This window comes from Capricornis sumatraensis, chromosome 23, assembly GCF_032405125.1.
Source record: "Capricornis sumatraensis isolate serow.1 chromosome 23, serow.2, whole genome shotgun sequence".
NCBI lineage: Eukaryota > Metazoa > Chordata > Mammalia > Artiodactyla > Bovidae > Capricornis > Capricornis sumatraensis.
Genome location: NC_091091.1, coordinates 39,185,376 through 39,206,839, shown reverse-complemented (window position 1 = coordinate 39,206,839; position 21,464 = coordinate 39,185,376). Strand labels below are relative to the sequence as shown.

Below are 21,464 nucleotides of genomic sequence, written 5' to 3'. Positions count from 1 at the left end.
TATATTTTTATTTTGCTGCACCAGGTCTTAGTGCTGCAGGAACTTCCATCCTAATTGTGGCATGTGGGATCTTTAGTTGCACCATGGAAACTCTTAGTGGCGGCATGCAGGATCTAGTTCCCTGACCAGGGATTGAACCTGGCCCCTTGCAGTGGGAGCACAGAGTCTCAGTCACTGGACCACCAGGGCAGTCCCAGCCAGTTCTTTGAAGAAGCTCAGGCTATCTTCAGCAAGGTTGCCCCTGCCTCCTATCACGTTTTTTTGTCTCTGAATAGCGAGCATAACAATTCACCAAGAAACCCAGAGTCTGCTGTCACTTACCCACACACATGGTTCACCAACAAGCCCTGTTGACTCTCTTGCCCATGTGGCTCTGGGACCCCTCCCACCATCTCTTGCTCAGAGACGTGACTGCCTCTTCTGGGCCACTGGCCTCTGCCCTCTGTTTCGGCTGCATCTCTGACTGCTCACCTCTGGTCTCTGTGGCCCAGCCATTCCAAGACCTCTTGGTTCCCTGAAAATGTCAGATTCCTTCCTATGTCTGCATTCCTTTGCTTGGAGCTGAGTATTTCTCTAACCAAACTGGATTATTTTTACTGATCCCTCTGGATTCAGAGCAGACATCCCTTCTCGTTGCTATTGTTCACATTCCCCATGTTGTTATACGTGCTAAGTTGCTTCAGTCATGTTTAACTCTTTGTGACCCCATGGACTGTAGCCTGCCAGGCTCCTCTGTCCATGGGATTTTCCCGGCAAGAATACTGGAATGGGTTGCCATGCCCTGCTCCAGGGGATCTTCCCGACCCAGGGACCAAACCCGCATCTCAGTGTCTCCTGCACTGGCAGGTGGGTTTTTTCCCTAACCACTAATGCCCCATAGTCTTCATTATAACTGGGTCCATGCCTGTATAGGAGTCTATTAGCAGGCATCCTTACAGCTCATCAGCACATATTATTGGGTGTAAAACATGTTTCCTCTGTTCCCCCAATATACATAAGCTGCATAGAGTTTCCTTGGTCTTTGGGAGGCAGGGTAGAGTCATAATTAAGACTGTCTCTAGGTTTGGATCCTGGCTCTACTGTTATACAAAAGTTGTCAAACGGTCTTAATTTTATCATCTATAGAATGGGCATAAAAATAGTATTGCTCTCATAGGCTTATGAGAATTAAATGAGAAAACACATAAGTATTTAGAATAGTGTCTGGCATAGATAAAGTGCCCACGTATCATAACCTATTGTTTTCCTTCTTATTGTGTTTTTGAATATGATCCTGACAGATCTACTCCTAGAAGTAAGATTACTGAATCAAAGACGAGAAGGTTTTTATGGCTCTTGAAATGTTTTGACCAATTGCTTTTGAAAAGACTGTGCCACTTTCATTCCCATCAGCAATGGTCCAAGCAACAGCTGGTTGCTTTCTCCTGTCTTTCTGCTTAGTATATACTATTGTTCAAAGAGCAGATCTTTGGAGATGAAAACCATGATGGACTCCATCTCTGGGCTTGGGACTCTCCACCTACCCCCTCCCATTTAGCTCAGTCCTCCACTCCCAGACTAGAAGGCTCTCTCTTGCCTTGAGTGTGCCCTGTGCTGCTTGGCACTGCGTTTTTTTGTAATTGTGTGGTGTTACAATGATTTGCTGAGATATTAACTTATCTGTTGCTCTTATTGTGATCATTGTCATTCCCTTTCCATTTCAAGATGGCAGCCAAGCTTGTTCCCTACCACTCCTGGGTTTTGTATTGCAAGGTACTGCGGGACCTGAAGGCAGGGTGGGGGTGGGCGGGGCAGGGGCAAAGAGGTGATGGGGCGCTCTAACCCGACCACTGGGGCTACTGGTCAGGATCTAGGCTCCAGTCTCCATGGAGTCACAGAGAGCTGCCTCAAGGACCTGGGAAGGCAGGGGCTTTATTTTAGTTTCTTATTGGATTCTATATACCTGGCACAGTGGTAAGTGTTTAAAAGCACTTCTCGAACGAATGAATGAATGGATCTATGTTGAGGGCAAGGTCTTTGTGGATGGCTGTGAGTTGGAAGCCAGGATTCGGATCAAGCGCCCTGGGTTCAGGGTGGGCCTGCTTTGGAGGGAGTAGAGGAAATGAACTCCAGACTAGGGGTCAGAGGAGACACCCAAACCTGGGAGTCCCTGCAGTCATGGAAAGAGGAGAGGAAGGGATGGTGGGACCTGGGCCTGATCCAGCCCTTGACAGGCTTGCCCTCTGGCATTTTAGGCCATGCTGGAGCCACCTGTAGTCATGATCCTCGTATTCCAGCCTTGAATCTTCTTACAGGCGGTAGCAGTGTGACTAGAGAAGGCAAAAGACCCAGGGGCATCAATCAGGACCAGTAACTGTGGTGGACATGACTACTGCCCCCACAAGCTTGGTTGTGTAACAAGTGGCCCCAACACCTCTTTATACCCATGTTAATTTGACTCTAAGCCCCTCATCCTGCCAGGCTGGTGAGGACTTCTGACCTGATTTGGGCTCCTTTTCCTGGTCCGTGGTGGGTACAGGTGCCAGGGGTCTCAGGCTGAGCAAAGTCTCCTGCAGCCCATACTGCTGCCCACACTTGGGGGTCCCCGTGCCTCAAGCAGCCCCAGCCAGTCCTTGGGTGATCTTCTTCGTCACTTCCCCCAGAGGTCATCTGGGCGACCTTGGGGTTGCCTCCAGAACCTGCAGACCTTTGTCTTCCTGCCCACTTCCCCTCCCAGACTCTCTGCCCGTCCTGTTCTCCCCTCTTCAGAGACTCAGCTCTCTCTTCTCACTTCCAGATCATCTAGCAGCATCCACTCATGAGCTTGGCTCTGGTGAGATGTTCTGCAAGCAACTTCTACTGTAGGCCCTGGGTACATGAAAAGTGCAGCAAGAACAAAATGCAGATTAAGATTTCAGTTTCAAATTATCTTGTCATCCCAGCATCAGCCATTCTGGACTTATGTAGGACTTTCCTACATTTGTGCCACCTGATGGAAAATTCAGCACCCCCTTTCCCCTTAATCTCCTGACTTTACAGAAAAAGTTTGTGTATTTTTTGGTTTGATGAGCAGAAGGCCTGAGAGAGTCTGAAGCACTGTTTATGGAGATTGAATTCAGCTTGTGCTGCCCAGAACTGTCTAGGAGGCTGTGGGTTGGTTAAAAGGTTTGTAATTAAGTTAATATTGCATTGTCATTTCAGGTTCCCAAACTGGGAGATCTTTAACCCCTCTCCCCCCCAAACCCCACCCCTTCAAATCCACCACTAAATTATAGTCAACACAGCACTGATTTAAAAGAACACCATGAAATCATTCATCAGGCATCAGGCCCAACAAATCTGAGTTGTTTATTTCTAAGTCATTTAATAGCAAATTACATGCTGCATAATGTAAAAAAATGTGGCAAGTCTCCATTAAGAATAAATCCAAGTGTCTGCAAGGCCCGTTACAGAAACACAAGTTTGGCATTCCCCCACTTTCAGTGACTGTGGGCTGAGGCTTTGGGCAAGTGAGAGACCTGGAAAGAGAACCACTGTTTGTGAAACAACCCTGTTACCTTTAATAACCATTTTCTCCTCTTAAGTGCAGCAAAGTATGGAAATATTGCCATGTTCTTTGGTGTGATTTTCCTACTGTGATTTTTTTTTTTTTCCTTGTTAAAAGCCCCAAGAGATTGTATTTCTCTACCTACTTATTTGCTACTGTCAAAAGAGAACAAAATTCAGGAAGAAAACTCAACTGTCAATCCCCAACAAGTATGCAATTATTTCAGGCTGGTGTTTTAAGCAAAAATGATTTTCATGGCAGAAACTTGCTTCTGTTTTCTGAACAGGGGATTTGAGGGTGGGAGGTATGATTTTGCTCTGAGCTGTTTCACTTTCTCTGGGCATTTCCCAGCAACAGCTAACACACAAAGCTGTATTTCCATCCACAGGGCCCCGACATTAGGCTGAATGAAATGTCAGTTTTGGTGCCTTTTTGGACATCCCTTGGTGAGGGGGGAAAACACCTCAAGTAATTCCTCTTCCTCCTGTACAAAGCCCATCATTCCGGGATGTTACACTGGGTGCTGGGCAGCAAATGACAGAAGGGTTTGGAAGGGAGGAGAAAATAGATGATCCTGTCCCCACCATAATATAAGGAAGATATATAAATGGGAGTAAGTGGTAATGTTCTTGAAAGATAAACAATTGACTGCCTGTCACCAATAATTGATGACTGAGATCCTGAAGAATGTAGCAATGATAAAACAAATACGTATAGAAGCGTACACACGCCCTATTCTCCTGACATATCATTGCCTTCCTCTTTGCAGGAATCTTTGCAGGATCAAATTAGAAGTACTATTTGCTGAAAGGCAATATTCTCCTCTCCAGGCTTTTGAAAGCAGAGTGCCTTTTCTCCTGGGGAGGCTTCGTTTGACTTTCATCTTGATATTGAATTTAAGCCTCATATTTTATCAGCCCCTGGCCCACCTGGTGATAACTACTGTCTCATAGAGTGGAAGTTTCATTCACCAGAAGGGCTAGGGGCAGACTCGTCTGATTACTTGAACTTCAGTACTAATTAACTAAAATCTTTCTCTGATATGAACGGTCTTTGTTGGGGTTCTTCCAAAAGCACATTTGCTGGCTTTGCTGGCTGGCTCTGAGTTAAGGATACCATCGAGAAGAGAATTGAATTCCTGGGGGAAGAGGGCTTCCTGCGGTTCTGCATGGCTTAGAGGGCATGCGAAGAGCAGCAGGTGGGAGCTGACATCAATTCCCTGGGGGGCAGTCAAACTTCCCACCACAGAGAGCTCTCTGAGAATGACATGTTGGGCTGCCTTTGGAGGTAGACGATGAGTCCCAATTATTGGGGGAAACTGTTGGTGGAGCTGGCTGACCCCTTGGAAGGGCTATTAAGAACTCACCAATGGCATCACTGAATCACACAACCTTTGAATCTGATGCTACCAAGACCCACCCATATCCCATCATCCTTTACCGTACTAGAGCAAGACGAACTGACTTCCCACAGTTAGCTCCTGAGGGCATTTTTTTGCAGCACTGAAATCATTTTGCTTGCCCATTGTGCTGTTGCTGGAAATGCTGGGGAATTCTTGCCCCCTGCCTTTGTGGCCCTCCACCAGTGGCTGGTGGCTTTAAGTATCCTGGCCTCTCACTCTTCTTTATTTTTGGTTACGCTGGGTCTTCATGGCGGGGAGGGCTTTCTCTAGTTGCAAGGAGCGGCGGCTGCTCTTCACTGCGGTGCGCAGGCTTCTTATCGCGGTGGCTTCTCTCGGCGGCGAGCACAGACTCTAGAGCGCGCGGGCTTCAGGACTGTGGCCCGTGGACTTCTGGGATCTTCTCAGACCAGGGGCTGAACCTGTGTCCTCTGCCTTGGCAGGCGAATTCTTACCCCCTGGGCCACCAGGGAAGTCCACCGTCACCCTTCTAACTCTGGGGTTTGTGTCTAACACTGGCTCCCAGAGTTTCCCCAGGGGGATGAAGTCACCTACAGCGGTAGCCGGCTTGAGAAAGCACCACTGATGGGTGAGGGTGAGCGCTAGGGATTAGCCTTCCTCCTGACCTCACGCCCCTCCTCTTCCACTCATCTGTCCTCTACCCCCCAGCACGCACTCCCCATCCTTATCGCAGGGCCTGCTCCCGGGGGAGCCCCAAATGAGTAAACTCATACCTGTCCTGCCTGCCACCCTTCTCGCCTCCCCGAGGCTCCAAAGAAAACCAGTGTGAATATTTAAACTTCTCCTGTGTGTCTAATAAAAAGTTCTGCCCTAAAAAAAAAAAAAAAAAGTGATCATCTTTTCCAGACAACAAGAGGGCCCGTGGCCTGACAGTGGGGCATCTTCAAACTGGCTCAGGTGAACATGGTCTCGAACAAGCGACACTGGATTGTGAGGGGTTTTCTCAGCCCTGATGAGAAGCAGTTCTCTGATACCTTCTGCCTGCTGTCCCCACGCCTCCAGAGCCCCGTCCGCTGCTCTGCTGCCCGCTGCCACCCCACCTGTGCCGCTGGAGACCATGGTTGGCTTTGTTTTCTACGGACTGTGTCCCCTGTGTGCCTCCTCTGCCTCAGGACTGAGGGCCCCGCCTTTGGCATCACAGTCCTTCCAGGGGTGGGCCCACCTCCTGCTCCCGAACATTCCTGAGAACAGCTCCCCGACCTCTCAGGCTTTCTCTTGTATATTCCTGAGACAGCGGTCACTCTGGCCGTCTGCAATACCGAGGTCACCGCAAGGCCTCAGAGGCACCATTCTGAACGCAGACTTTTATTTTATTTTATTTTTTTGCTGTATTTTAAGGATAGAAGCAACAGGAAAATGGGTTAAACACATCCTGGCCTCAACCGGGGTATGAATGCATTTAGGTCCCTTCCTCCCTCCCTCTCTCCCTCTCACTCTCTCTTTTCTTCTTCATTTAGATTTCATTGTGTTTGCTTCCTTACCTTAAAAGCCTAGAATCATGGTTAACTGAAGCTCCCCACTGTTGAGCACGCATCAGTTACCAAGTCCTAGCTTTGAGAATGTTTCTGTGTTTCTGAATATCACAGGTAATGCTTGTCTCTGGGTATTTTCATAGCATGAACAGCCCTGAGTCAGCTTCTCGTTCAAGCCTGGGGGAGAAATAGTAACACTTACATAGTACATCAACTGTGAATACCATGCTAAGTTGCAGTTAGCTCTCTGGGCCTCATCCCTAAAATGTTCGGGTGACCCATTTCTGGCTGCCTTTGCCTTCTCTCCACACCTTGCTTCCTAGCCAGAGTAGGCCCCCCTCCACTTCTGGCACATCAGCATGGGAGGACCTAGACTGTTGTCTCATCATGGTTTATGGCCCTTTCAGTTCAGTTCAGTTCAGTCGCTGAGTCGTGTCCATCTCTTTGCGACCCCATGAATTGCAGCACGCCAGGCCTCTCTGTCCATTACCAACTCCCGGAGTTCACTCAGGACTCACGTCCATTGAGTCAGTGATGCCATCCAACCATCTCATCCTCTGTCATCCCCTTCTCCTCCTGCCCCCAATCCCTCCCAGCATCAGGGTCTTTTCCAATGAGTCAACTCTTGGCATGAGGCGGCCAGAGTACTGGAGTTTCAGCTTTAGCATCATTCCTTCCAAAGAACACCCAGGGCTGATCTCCTTTAGGATGGACTGGTTGGATCTCCTTGCAGTCCAAGGGACTCTCAAGAGTCTTCTCCAACACCAAAGTTCAAAAGCGTCAATTCTTCGGTGCTCAGCTTTCTTCACAGTCCAACTCTCACATCCATACATGACCACTGGAAAAACTATAGCCTTGACTAGATGGACTTTTGTTGGCAAAGTAATGTCTCTGCTTTTCAATATGCTATCTAGGTTGGTCATAACTTTCCTTCCAAGGAGTAAGCGTCTTTTAATTTCATGGCTGCAGTCACCATCTGCAGTGATTTTGGAGCCACAAAAAATAAAGTCTGATCTGTTTTCATTGTTTCCCCATCTATTTCCCATGAAGTGATGGGACCAGATGCCATAATCTTCGTTTTCTGAATGTTGAGCTTTAAGTCAACTTTTTCACTCTCCTCTTTCACTTTCATCAAGAGGCTTTTTAGTTCCTCTCCACTTTCTGGCATAAGGGTGGTATCATCTGCATATCTGAGGTTATTGATATTTCTCCCGGCAATCTTGATTCCAGCTTGTGCTTCTTCCAGCCCAGCGTTTCGTAAATGTTCCACCTCATTCTAGTCTGAAGGATTTTCCCTGCTAACTAGTTAGTCTCATTGATAGTGTTTGCTTTGCCTGTGCCAGTGTCTTATCCGAGGCCTGGACCTCAGCATATCAGTGCAGCTGTAATAAGCAAGGACCTCCCCATTTCTGTTAGTGGGGATGGGGTTTTTCTTTGCTCCCCCTCATCTGCTAGAAGGTGCCCAGTAGGCTGATTATTTTAAACTTGTGGAAACAGCATAGCATTAAAATGAACACTAAAGAACTTTAAAAAAACTCTCTTAATCTTCTCCTTTTCCAAAGCAACTCTTTTCACTTTCGCATGTTGTGGTGTCGGGCTGACCCCTGTCCAACACTGACTTTTCCTCTTCACATTGTGCAGAAATGTTTCTCCATGTTTCTGCAGAGACTTCACAGTGATTCTTCTAATGACTGCAAAATCTGTGTGCTGGTTTCCTGAACTTCTCCTCTGCTCTTGGTAATTGAGGGGGTTTCCAGTCTTGGGCTCCTGCAACTAATACCTTCATAAGGAAAACCTTTTGTTTTCATTTACTTAGCTCCTTTAGCATGTAGTCCACAAAAGGAATTATTGGGCCAAAAGGTAGAGATGTGCCTCTGGCTTTTGATAAATCTTTCAATGTCACTTTCCAAAAAGGGAATCAATGTTCTCTGCCATCCCCTGGGGCTCCATGCAGCCTGTTAGAGCCACGTGTGCAGCAAACAGTCTATAAGGATTCCTAGCTCTCTCTCTGTCTTCTGTTCAGAGCCTCAAAAATTGCCCCTGTTCTCTTGAGGAAGAATTGGAAATGACATCTTTAACCAAAAATAAAAGAAAGATAACAACAACAAAAACACACTTTACACAAAAAAAGACAAAAAAACCCTGAATGCTGGCATCACAGGCTACCTAATGAAGACCGTACGTGCCCCACCCCTGAGGGCTAACAGTGATGTTCAAAATGTACACTTGGATATTAGGCAGTGGCTTGCTATCTCACTTACATTATTGTATTAGGTCTTCTAGCATCTAGCCAAGGTTGGTATTTATTATCCCTACTTAAAGATGAGCAAACCAAGGCTCTGAGAGATGAAGTAACTTACTTCAGGTGAAAGGACTAGTGTCAGAGCCAGGACTGAGTTTTTGTCTACCTTGTTTTATAGGAACAAAAATTGTGATGCCAGGGTACTTAAATGTGTATTTGAAGGAAGCATCATGAAGGTCATTGTCAGCTTCAGTGCATCTTTGAGAAAAGGACTGTGGTTGTGGGGGTGGGGGTTAGCCTGAACTCGATTCAGTCTAGACCAGTAAGCCCAGGTGAAAAAGACTTCTGGGCACACTGATACAGGGTATGGCTGATAAGAGAAACCCAAGATCAGCTAATAATCTGCAAGTGCTGTAATCTAAGCGAGCCTCTAATCGGGGAAGTAGAAACAGGGGAGTCAAGGAAGTCCTCCTGGAGGAGGTGTTGTTTGGGCTGCAATTCAAAGGATAACAGAATCTAGAAGAAGTATATAGTGGGAGAGGTGGGGAGACCATTCCGGCAGGGGAGTAGTGGCTGCAAAGGGCCTGTGGCTGGAGAGAATTAAGCATTTTTGAGAAACTGAAAGAAGGCTCCTATGGCAGGAGTGCAGAGCAGGCAGTCTCGTGTCTTCTTACCTTGTTGTACCAGCTTCCACGGGCAGGAGCAGAGGCCACAGGTGTGCTCCGCCTCTGAGAGGGGCTCTGGGTGGTGACGGGACTGCAGGCTAAGGGGAGGTCCTTAGGGAGCATGGTAGACATGGTCCACTGGTTTCCCCAAGCTTCTGTCTGCCTCATTCCAGTTCAGGAGGTTGAGAAGCTGTACAGCACATTCTCCAGACTCCCTGACAGCTCTAATTCTGGATGTGAAGTGGGTCCTGTCAATTTTAGATGCAGGTGTACAAGATGTGGACAGGGGAACAGTGGCAGAAGCCTTCTTCCTGCACTTTTAGGCTGCTTTCTGATACTAAACAAGGCCAAGGAAGTGTGAGGATTTCTGCAGCCATACTGCAAAGCCCATTCCATAGCCTCGTGGTCGTGGAGAGAGTTGTGATGGTAACAGAGGTAGCAGTGGTGGCCTCAGAGAGCAAAGGTCCACTGGTGGGTCAGTTCTGCTCGTCTGGGAGTCATTCCTAGAGGCCAGTCTAGGAAGGCTGATCTAGCCCTTCCCGTACATGTATCTAATTCCTGGTCTTGAATCCTTTCCTGTTAAAATGCTCTAGGGATGCTACTGATGCTCCCCCCCACCATCACCTAGGTTCGCCTGCAGTTGTGACAGTTCCCAGTTGCCCTCCTGAGTGCCCACGCATCAAAGTGTTCTCTGATCGTGGGCTTTTTCCACCACCTGGAATTCACTCTGCTAAAGGCAGGGACAATCCAGGGGGTGAAGGTGAGAATGTCCACGGATTTCTTTCAGCCACTGGGGGATGCTATGAGTGTCCAGCTTTCTGTCCTGGTGGGAAAATTCCAGGACATGGTCCACGTGATTTCTCAGGGTGTCTTCAGTGAGACTGAGCCTCAGTTGCCCACAGCAGTAACCCACTCACGAATGATTTTCTTTCTCTATCCTTTCATGCTTTGCCCACTTCCTGGGATCACCTTCTGAATAAACCACCTGTACCAAACTGTGGTGTTGGAGAAGACTCTTGAGAGACGCTTGGACTGCAAGGAGATCCAACCAGTCCATCCTAATGGAAATCAGTCCTGAATATTCATTGGAAGGACTGATGCTGAAGTTGAAGCTCCAATACTTTGGCCACCTGATGTGAAGAACTGACTCATTGGAAAAGACCCTGATGCTAGGAAAGATTGAAGGCAAGAGGAGAAGGCGATAACAGAGGATGAGATGGCTGGATGGCATCACTGACTCAATGGACATGAGTTTGAGTAAACTCCAGGAGTTGGTGTTGGACAGGGAGGCCTGGCGTGCTAGTCCATGGGGTCGAAAAGAGTCAGACATGACTGAGCGACTGAACTGAACTGAACTGAACCTCAACCCTTGCCCCAGGGTCTCCTTTGGGGGAGCTCAAGGAAAGACAATAAACACCTTAGAAGTTTCTGTTTGTGTGTGTGTTCCAAATCTGGCTAGGACAGAGAGACACCAAAGACTGGTTTACAGATAAAAGTATGGCTATTTTTTAACTAAGTCAAACATACTCCAGGCAATCAATTCACTGTGCTTTGAATTCATATCCCGAGGCTTTTAGCCTTTTAGTCACAAGAGTGATTTCCCAACACATTAAAATAAATTGCTAAAGTTGCATCTTTGTCAGTCCATCCATCCATCCATCTTTCCAGCCAGCAATCATTTATCAGACCTCTGCTTGTGTCCAGTGTTGTGCTGGAGGCTGAGGATAGAGAAACTAATTAGGCTTCCTGCCTGCAAATTACTTACTGTGATCATCCTATGGGCAAATGTAGTTCTGCCATATTGAGTGCCACTCTGATTTCTGCACATAATGCATTTAGCATGACCATATAAACTCAATACTAATGCCAACTAGTGGTCTTATCATGTAAACATACTAATTAGAACATTTTCATCTCTCCTGAAGTGTCTCCAACATTCAGACTGTGTCTGTATTTTATCAAAATGCCCTGTTTTAAGACACTGCTTCCAAGGAACTAAATTTAGTTTGAGAAACTGCTCTCAATTTTGGAGTCATTAAATGTAGCCTTTGTGTGTATGTGCATATGACAGAGAAAAATTACAGCCAGCAGTGTCTATATTGAAAATCCTGCATTAGATTGTCATCAGTTGCTAATAATACATCATAATTATTCTTATAGGGTTAAGCTTTTCTCTTTCTTCCTCCACCTGCCTTGCAGAGATAACCTCTAAGTATGTCCTGGAAGACGGTGAGGCTGAAATTCTAAAGCTTTCATGACAGCTGAGCTCTCCATGCAATTCATTATGTTAGAAAGATGGGGAGGAGAGAGTTGTCTGCAAAGATAATGACTATGCAATTTCCAGTCCATTCTCCTTGCAGCCGGATCTTGGAAGCAGCCCATGGACCAGTTTCATCGAGCAGACCTTGCTCATCTCTCATCCTTCTATACTGGGAAAGAGATTGTGTCTGGCTCAAGCTAGAGTAGGCTGAAACCCTGGGTGGATGGGCCAGTTTGGGGGGTATAAGGAAATAGAGTGGGGTTCATTCCCAAAGAGCTTGATTCTAGGGATCTTAGGTGCAGTTCTGGCTGACATCAGTGTCAAAAGGGCTCCCTCCAGAGGGTGGGCAGGGAACAGGAGATTGACTCCCAACCCAGGCCACAGTTCTGTGCTTTGTCTGTATCCCCAGCTTTGCCCCAGAGCCAGGCAAAGCAGGAGCTCAATAAATGTTTGTTGTCTCGCTGGGAAAGCACTGGTATAGGATTACATGCAGCAAGGAAATCAGCCAAGCATGGTTCCCTTGGGAAATAAAGTCGCGTTCTTCTTCAGTACCTGCCTATGGAATGAGATTCTCTGTAGGAGAATCCTAGCAGCGTCCATGTTGGACTATCTCTGGAGAGGAAGATCTGTGTTTGTGGCAGACATCCCCAGCATTTCCCGGAAAGGTCAGAAAACTTCCAGGGACGGGGGATGCTACTGTTGCTGCATCTTGCAAAATAGATTAAAACCAGCAAAATCCAGTGTGGCCCCCAACAGAAGCCAAGCCAAGCCTTAAACACAAAGGTGGTGGTTTCCTCTAACTAGAAGGTGGCAGGAATCACACTTGCGGTGTCTGCTGGGCAGGTTTTCATTCACACTTTCAAGGCTGTTTCATTTTCCTTCCCAGCCCTCCTTCCTTTGTTCTCTTTCTTTTTGTCACTAGTGTGCCCTCGGCAGGTTCTCAAGGTTACGGTCACTGTAGAAAGACTGACTTTGCCTGATTATAGTAAGGAAAAGGGAACACTGAAAAATTAGAGAGTAGCATAATAGCAAAAATTAGAAGACATTAAATTATTATAAGTATTTGACATCATCTTTGTGCTCCTCTCCCTCAAAAAAAAAAAAAAAATCCTTTATTTGCTCTGTTGGCCAGTGGCAGAGATAGTTAGCTGGCCTGCTAAATCAAGTCTCTACTTTCTTCTACAATAAGAAGAAAAGCAATTTTAATTGAGCACAAAGCTACTTGAAATAAAACTAGACTTTTCTGGCCTTCCTTACAGCTAAGTGTGGCCATGTGACTAAATTCTAGTCATTTAGATCCAAGCAGAAGTGGTGTTCCTTTATTGGAAATGTATTTAGCATGCATTTTCTTCAGTCAGTGGCTTTCTTAACAGTGTTTTTCAAAAGGGCAGCAGTATTTAATTTTGATAAAATGGAAGAGATGAATATCCTTTTTAATGGCTTACAGTTTTTGTGTGCTCTTTAATAACTTTCTCCACCTCAGATTTGTGAAGCTGTTCTCAAATGATTTCTTCTAGAAGTTTTACAATGCTAGCTTTTATGTTATAGTCTGTGACCCATCTTAAACTGATTTTTGCATATGGGATAAGGTAGGGGTGGAGGTTCATTTTTTTTTTTTTTCACCAGGTGGATGGCTAGTTGTACCAGCATAATAATTTGTTGAAAAGACACCCCTGTCCATACACACATAAGGAACTGTCTTAGGGTTTTGGCAAAAGTAAGTTGTTAGTATATATTTGGGTCTGGTTCTGAATTTCGATTTTCTTCCATTCATATTTTTGTCTTTATGCAAATCCCACACTATCTTGATTGTTGTGGCTTTATCTGAAACAAGGACTGTGAGTTTTCCAAAAACTTTTTTCCAAAATTGCATTGACTAGTTTAAGTCCTTCGTATTTATTTCTGTATAAATTTTAGAGTCAGTTTTTCAGTTTCTACAGAAATGGAATTTTTTACTGGGATTCTTTTGAGCCTGGGAAGAATTGATACCTTAATAATACCAAATGTTTATAACCCATGAACACGGTATGTCATTCCATTTTTTAGGTCTTTTTAAACTTCTCTCAGCAATGTTTGTAATTTTCAGTGAAGGAGTTTTGCATGTCTTTTGTTAAATTTGCCTCTAAGTATTTTTTAAATGCTATTGCAGATATTATTCTTTTAAAATTTTTATTTTAAACATTATATGCTGCCAGTGTATAGAAATTCAACTAATTTTTTGTTTATTTTCCTTGTATCCTATGCTGTTGCTAAATCTACTAGTGTTCATATATTTTCTATTTCATTGATTTTACTCTTTAATATTTTCTTCCTTCTACTAATTTTGTATTCTTCATTCTAATATATAGCTTCTTATAGTGGAGATGTAGATTAGTGATTTAAATCTTTGTTTTCTAATATAAGCATTTAAGGATGTAAATTTCCCTCTAAGTACTCTGCCACATCCCATAAATTTGATAAGTTGTGTTTTCTTTATCATTCAGTTGGCAGGTGAGAATTCTATGAATGAACTATCCATTCCATTATCATTCAGTTGGAAATATTTTCTAATTTCTCCTGTGAATTCTTCATAATCCATGTATTGCTTAGAAGAGTGCTGCTTAATTTCCAGATATTTAGAGGTTTTCTAGATTTTTAAGTTATTGACTTCTAATTTAATTACCTTTTGTCACAAAACCATATTCTGAATTATTTTCAAAATTTAAAAAATTTTGAGACTTGTATTACAGTTTAGTATATTTCATAAATGTCAGTTAGGTCAAGCTGGTTGATGGTGTTATTCAGATTCTATATTTCTACTTATACTTTGTCTATTTCTATGAATTCCTGAGAAGGTAATGCTGAAATATACTTTTGTGGTTATGGATTTGTCTGTATCTCCCTTTTCTGATTTCTGCCATGTGCATTTTGAAATTATGTTGCATATTCATTGAAGATAGTTTTGCATTTTTATTGAATTGACCCTTTTATCATTATGAATTTTAAATTTATCTCTGGTAATTTTTAAAATCATAAAGTCTACTTTGCCTAGTAATACAATAGCCACCTAAGCTTCTTATGATTAGTCTTTGGCCTATTTTCCTCCATCCTTTTACATTTGGTGTGTGCGTCACTCAGTGGTGCCTGACTTTTGCGACTCCATTGACTGTAGCCTGCCAGGCTCTTCGGTCCATGGGATTCTCCAGGCAAGGATACTGGAGTGGCTTGCCATTTCCTGCTCCAGGGGATCTTCTTGACCCAGGAATCGAACCTAGGTCTCCTGCATTGCAGGTGGACTTTTTACCAACTGACTATGAGGAACGGCCAAAAGATTTAATCTTTGTAGTTAAAGTGTGTTTCTCCTGAGTAGGCAGCAGATAGTTTGGTCTTGCTTTTGTATCTAGTCTAACAATCTCTAGTTTTTAATAGGAGTGTTTAATCCATTTAATGTGATATAAATTATTGATATGGTTGTGCTTATCTTTCTGTAGGGCTTCCCTTGTGGCTTAGCAGTAAAGAATCTGCCTGCCAGTGCGGAAGATGCAGGTTCGTTTCCTGAGTCGGGAAGATCCCCTGGTGAAAGAAATGGCAATGGACTCCAGTATTCTTCCCTGAGAAATCCCACGGACAGAGGAGGCTGGAGGACTACAGTCCATGGGTCACAGAGACTGGGACACGACTGACGGACGACTGACAACAGCAGCAAATCTTTCTGTTATTTGTTTTCTATTTGGTTCACCTGTTCTTTATTTCCTTTCTCCCTGTTTTTTTTTTTTTTTTTTGGATTAGCATGTACTTATTTCATTAAAAAAATATTTTTATTCATTCATTTGTTTGGCTGCACTGGGTCTTAGTTGCAGCGTTGAGGATCTTTACCTATAACATGTGAACTCTTAGCTGTGGCATGTGGGATCTAGTTCTCTGATCAGGGATTGAACCCAGGCCCCTTGTATTGGGAGCATGGCGTCTTAGTCATTGGACCACCAGGGAAATCCCTATTATTTTATATCTCCTATTGGGTTGTCAGCTGTCTCTCTTTATACTTTTGCAATGGTTTCTCTAGGGATTAAATATACATTCTTAGTTTATCATCAGTTTGGTTGCTCAGTCGTGTCCGATTCTTTGCGACCCCATGGACTGCAGCATGCCAGGCTTCCCTTTTTCCATCACCAACTCCCAGAGCCTGTTCAAACTCATGTCCATCCTGTTGGTGATGCCATCTAACCATCTCATCCTCTGTCATCCCTTTTTCCTCCTGCCTTCAATCTTTCCCAGCATCAGGGTCTTTTCCAGTGAGTCAGCTCTTCGCATCAGGTGGCCAAAGTATTGGTGTTTCAGCTTTAGCATCAGTCCTTCCAATGAATATTCAGGATTGATCTCCTTTAGGGTGGGCTGGTTGGATCTCCTTGCAGTCCAAGGGACTCTCAAGAGTCTTCTCCAACACCACAGTTCAAAAGCATCAATTCTTTGGTGCTCAGCTTGCTTTATAGTCCAACTCTTACATCCATAACATGATTACTGGAAAAACCATAGCTTTGACTAGATGGACCTTTGTTGACAAAGTAATGTCTCTGCTTTTTAATATGCTGTCTAGGTTGGTCAAAACTTTTCTTCCAAAGAGCAAGCATCTTTTAGTTTCATGGCTACAGTCACCATCTGCAGTGATTTTGGAGCCCAAGAAAATAAAGTCAGTCACTGTTTCCATTGTTTCTCCATCTATATGCCATGAAGTATTGGGATTGGATGCCATGATCTTAGCTTTCTGAATGTTGAGTTTTAAGCCAACTTTTTCACTCTCCTCTTTCGCTTTCATCAAGAGGCTCCTTAGTTCTTTGGTTTCTACCATAAGGGTGGTGTCATCTGCATATCTGAGGTTATCGATATTTCTCCCGGCAATTTTGATTCCAGCTTGTGCTTCATCCAGCCCAGCATTTCACATGATGTACTTGGCATATAAGTTAAATAAGCAGGGTGACAGTGTACAGCCTTGATGTACTCCTTTTCCTATTTGGAACCAGTCTGTTGTTCCATGTCCAGTTCTAACTGTTGCTTCCTGACCTGCATACAGATTTCCAAGGAGGCAGTTAAGGTGGTCTGGTATTCCTGTCTCTTGAAGAATTTTCCACAGTTTGTTGTGATCCATACAGTTAAAGGCTTTGGCATAGTCGATAAAGCAGATGTTTTTCTGGAACTCTCTTGCTTCTTCGATGATCCAGCAGATGTTAGCAATTTGATCTCTGGTTCCTCTGCCTTTTCTAAAACCAGCTTGAACATCTGAAAGTTCATGGTTCACATACTGTTGAAGCTTGGCTTGGAGAATTTTGAGCATTACTTTGCTAGCGTGTGAAATGAGTGCAATTGTGTGGTAGTTTGAACATTCTTTGGCATTGCTTTTCTTAGGGATTGGAATGAAAACTCACCTTTTCCAGTCCTGTGGCCACTGCTGAGTTTTCCAGATTTGCTGGCATTTTGAGTGTAGCACTTTAATAGCATCATCTTTCAGGATTTGAAATAGCTCAACTGGAATTCCATCACTTCCACTAGCTTTATTCATAGTGATGCTTTCTAAGGCCCACTTGACTTCACATTCCAGGATGTCTGGCTCTAGGTGAGTGATCACACCATCGTGGTCATCTGGGTCATGAAGATCTTTTTTGTACAGTTCTCCTGTGTATTCTTGCCACCTCTTCTTAATATCTTCTGTTTCTGTTAGGTCTATAATGTTTCTGTCCTTTATTGAGCCCATCTTTGCATGAAATGTTCCCTTGGTATCTCTAATTTTCTTGAAGAGATCTCTAGTCTTTCCCATTCTATTATTTTCCTCTATTTCTTTGCATTGATCTATTCTTTGGAACTCTGCATTCAAATGGGTATATCTTTCCTTTTCTCCTTTGCCTTTCAATTCTCTTCTTTTCATAGCTATTTGTAAGGCCTGTCAGACAAGCATTTTACCTTTTTGCATTTGTTTTTCTTGGGGATGGTCTTGATCCCTGCTTCCTGTACAATGTCAGGAACCTCCATCCATAGTTCTTCAGGCACTCTGTCAGATCTAATCCTTTGACTCTATTTGTCACTTCCACTGTATAATCATAAAGGATTTGGTTTAGGTCATACCTGAATGGTCCAGTGGTCTTCCCTACTTTCTTCAATTTAAGTCTGAACTTGGCAATAAGGAGTTCATGATCTGAGCCACAGTCAGCTCCCAGTCTTGTTTTTGCTGACTGTATAATTTATCACAGTCCACCTCAAATTCATGAATAATATAAGAACCTTTACTCCTCTCCCATCCTATGTGCTGTTGTTGTCATATTTCACTTTTACATACACTTTAAATCCTACAACGTATTGTGATAATTTTTTCAATTTTAACTTTTTTCCTTTTATCTTGAAATAGCCCATATATTCAGTCACCACATTAATCTCTTCCTATAACCTAATATATTTGTAAGAGTTGATTTAAATTTCTTATCTGTCAATCCATTAACTAGTATTTGTCTGTGGATCTGTTTCTATTGACTATGATTTTCCTGACTTTTGGTTACACATTCTAGCTTCTTTGCATGTTTCATAATCTTTTTTGTTTGGAGAGTAAAGTATAATATTTTTGCTTTGTTTTTCAGAACAGGCAAACCCACTCCTCTGTCTTGCAGACAGTGTGAGAGACTGAATCAGTCATTCCTCCTTGAGTCTGGTTGGGCTGCAGCCTTAATTAGATTGACAGTTTACCTGTTTTAAGGTAAACTCTCATTTGTCTTCCAGCTTTTCTCTCTGGTCAGTATTTGAATTGGGAGAAGATTGGATTAGACTTTCAGATATTTTTGGTTTTGTGCATTCCAACCACCGTGATCATCATGAAGCTGAGTGGGACTAAGAGAATTGTCTCTGCTCACCTGCCCTTTCTTCATGACTCCTTCCTTCTTTGGCAACAGCTTTGACAGAGCAGCATTGTTGGGCTGAGTAATTTATTTCTGTGCTTGGGATTCTTTCAGATTCCTGCTAGAATTCTTTCAGATGTCCTCCTGCCAGCCTGCACATGGTCAGCGGCAGCTCTGTACTTTGTCAGTTTGGCTGAACGGGAACTATGTTTCCGAGAATTTCCTTCTCTGTACTTCTAGGTTAGTTGAGGCCCCAGGAGACATTTTGCACAAGATCTGGCAGTTAGAAGTGAAGCTGAAGGTCCATTGTTAGACATTTGGAAGGTTAGCGAGAACAATGGGAATGCTTACCTTGATGACCAGCTCTCTAGCTCCCTTGAGAGCCTATCCTTCTTCTCTGATTGTAGGTCAGCTGTACTTCTGAGGCAAAAGCTGTTGGCTTTTCCTATAAATCATCCAGAGCATTCAGACTGGAAACTTTGAGTGACAGCTGTGCATTCCAATTTGTCCCCATAAGTTTCAGTCCATCCTTGTGATTCTAATTGGTCCTTTCCTTTGCCCACATTCAATTTTCCTTTCTGGCTGCCAGTCGGGCTGACCTCTGGTGACTTAAGGCTTTACTAGTTACAGAGGCAATAGCCTGTGAGTCTGCTTCACCAGGTCCCCAGCTTTCAAACTCATGAAATTAATCCCTGTTTCTCTGATAGTAGCAATTTTGTTTCTCTAATCAACCCTGACAGCTACACAGGCAGCTAAGACTGAGCTGGTCTCCTCATTCCTGGACCATTTCTCCCCTCCGTGTTGCCCCATGTGCCCAGATTGGTTGCCCATCCTTTCTCAGGCAGGGCAGTTGCTGTGGCCCTGTGCTCACCTATGAATGGGGTTTTGGAATTCAGTTAATCAAGTCTTCCTTCTGCTCTTTGCTAGACCTGTTGAGAAAGATTTTAACTTTTGTCCAGGTTTTTCTTGTTGTTACCATGGTATCAAAAGTCTTTTACATTCTTACATCCATATAGTCAAAGCTGTGGCTTTTGCAGTAGTCATGTACGCATGTGAAAGTTGGACCCTAAGGAAAGCTGAGTGCCGAAGAATTGATGCTTTCACATTGTGGTGTTGAAGAAGACCCTTGAGAGCTCCTTGGACTTCAAGGAGATCAAACCTGTCAATCCTGAAGGAAATCAACACTGAATATTTATCGGAAAGACTGATGTTGAAGCTCTAATACTTTGGCCACCTGATGTGAAGAGCTGACTCACTGGAAAAGACCCTAATGCTGGGGAAGATTGAGGGCAGGAGGAAAAGGGGGTGGCAGAGGATGAGGTGATTAGATAGCATCACCAGCTCGAGGGACATGATTTGGAGCAAACTTGGGGAGATAGTGAAGGACATGGGAGCCTGGTGTGCTGCAGTCCACGGGGTCACAGAGTCAGACATGACTTAGTGACTGAACAATAATAACAACAGCATCCAAAATGTCAGCAAGATCCTGGAAAATGTCCTTAAAGGGTGGATTTAGGCCCGTCTCATCCCTTTTCTCCTTTCTGGGCTGGGAACACACATGATGCCCCTGCTACAGCAGCCGTCTTGGACCTGATAGCAGAGTGCACGCCCAGCTGTGAAACAAAGCCTAGTGGGAGGAATAAGGGGACTGTAGTACAAACCTTGGACAGCTGACTTCCAGAACTTTGATATGGGAAACTGAGACCTGGGATACTTATGAGACTTTTTATTTTTGTTCCCCCCCCCCTTTTTTTAAAAAGTATTTATTTGTCTGCACCAGGTCTTAGTTGCAGCACGCAGGATCTTCAATCTTGGTTGTGGCATGTGGGATCTAGTTCCCTGACCAGGAATTGAACCTGGGCCCTCTACAATGGGAGTCCAGAGTCTTAGCCACTGGACTACCAGGGAAGTCCCTAGTTTTCTGATTCATGCAGCCAAATTTGTTTCCAGAGACTAGAACCACCTTCTGGGATTTTGTGAGGCTACTCAGGATGGGTAGTGAAGAGGAGAATGATGGAAGCAAGCCAGGGGGTTGTGCAGAAGACAGGCTGGTTGGGAAGGGGATGGAAAGTAAAGATAACAGGTCTAAAGGCAGGGTGGCTGTTGCAGAAGACAGGCCACGAGGTGTGCTGGGAGAAAGTGTACATTGGTTTTTAAAGAAGCCCATAATGCACAAGACAGCACCACCCTTACCATGACAGAGGATTATCCAGGATGAGCTGGTGATGCCCTGACAACCTCACCAGGAAAGCAATGGGAGCTCTATCGGGTCTGTGGTTCCAAAGAGGCACCATACACACAGACTCAGCACAAGTCCTTCCAGTTGCAGCTTCAGTCCATCTCTGATCTCATCCTTCAATCACATCCTAATCGTCTCCCCACTGTCCCCCATTCTCAAGTGTGGAACTATAAAGACTGCTGCTGCTAAGTCGCTTCAGTCGTGTCCAACTCTGTGTGACCCCATAGACGGCAGCCCACCAGGCTCCCCCGTCCCTGGGATTCTCCAGGCAAGAACACTGGAGTGGGTTGCCATTTCCTTCTCCAATGCATGAAAGTGAAAAGTGAAAGTGAAGTCGCTCGGTCGTGTCCGACTCTTAGCGACCCCATGGACTGCAGCCTACGGGGCTCCTCCATCCATGGGATTCTCCAGGCAAGAGTACTGGAGTGGGGTGCCATTGCCTTCTCCTACTATAAAGACTAGAGCTTTCCAAACTATGACTTGCATGTGAAGCATCCGACGATCTTGTTAACTTGCAGATTCCGGTTCGCGGAGTCTGGGATGCGGTTGGAGAGTCTGCGTCTCTAACATCATGAGTGATGCCGTTGCTGCTGGTCCCCAGGCCAGATATGAGTCACAGCAAGACCATGTGTTGCTCTTCCTCTAATGAATGTTTACTTCCTGCATGTGGTTTTCCTTATGTGATCACATCACTGACATGCTGGGGGCGGCCTGTTTTGTCACTGGGATACCCTGGAGAGGGACTGCAAGTTCAGTCTCAGCTGGACCCTCTGCTCCGCTGGCCTC

At 44.5% G+C, this 21,464-nt stretch overlaps 1 non-coding gene across 1 annotated transcript; it reads right to left on the bottom strand.

The window, feature by feature from the left end:
• Window positions 1-20,274: 20,274 nt before the first annotated feature.
• Window positions 20,275-20,347, bottom strand: TRNAG-CCC (transfer RNA glycine (anticodon CCC)). Its single transcript has one exon. It is a non-coding gene; the product is annotated as a tRNA-Gly (tRNA).
• Window positions 20,348-21,464: the final 1,117 nt, after the last annotated feature.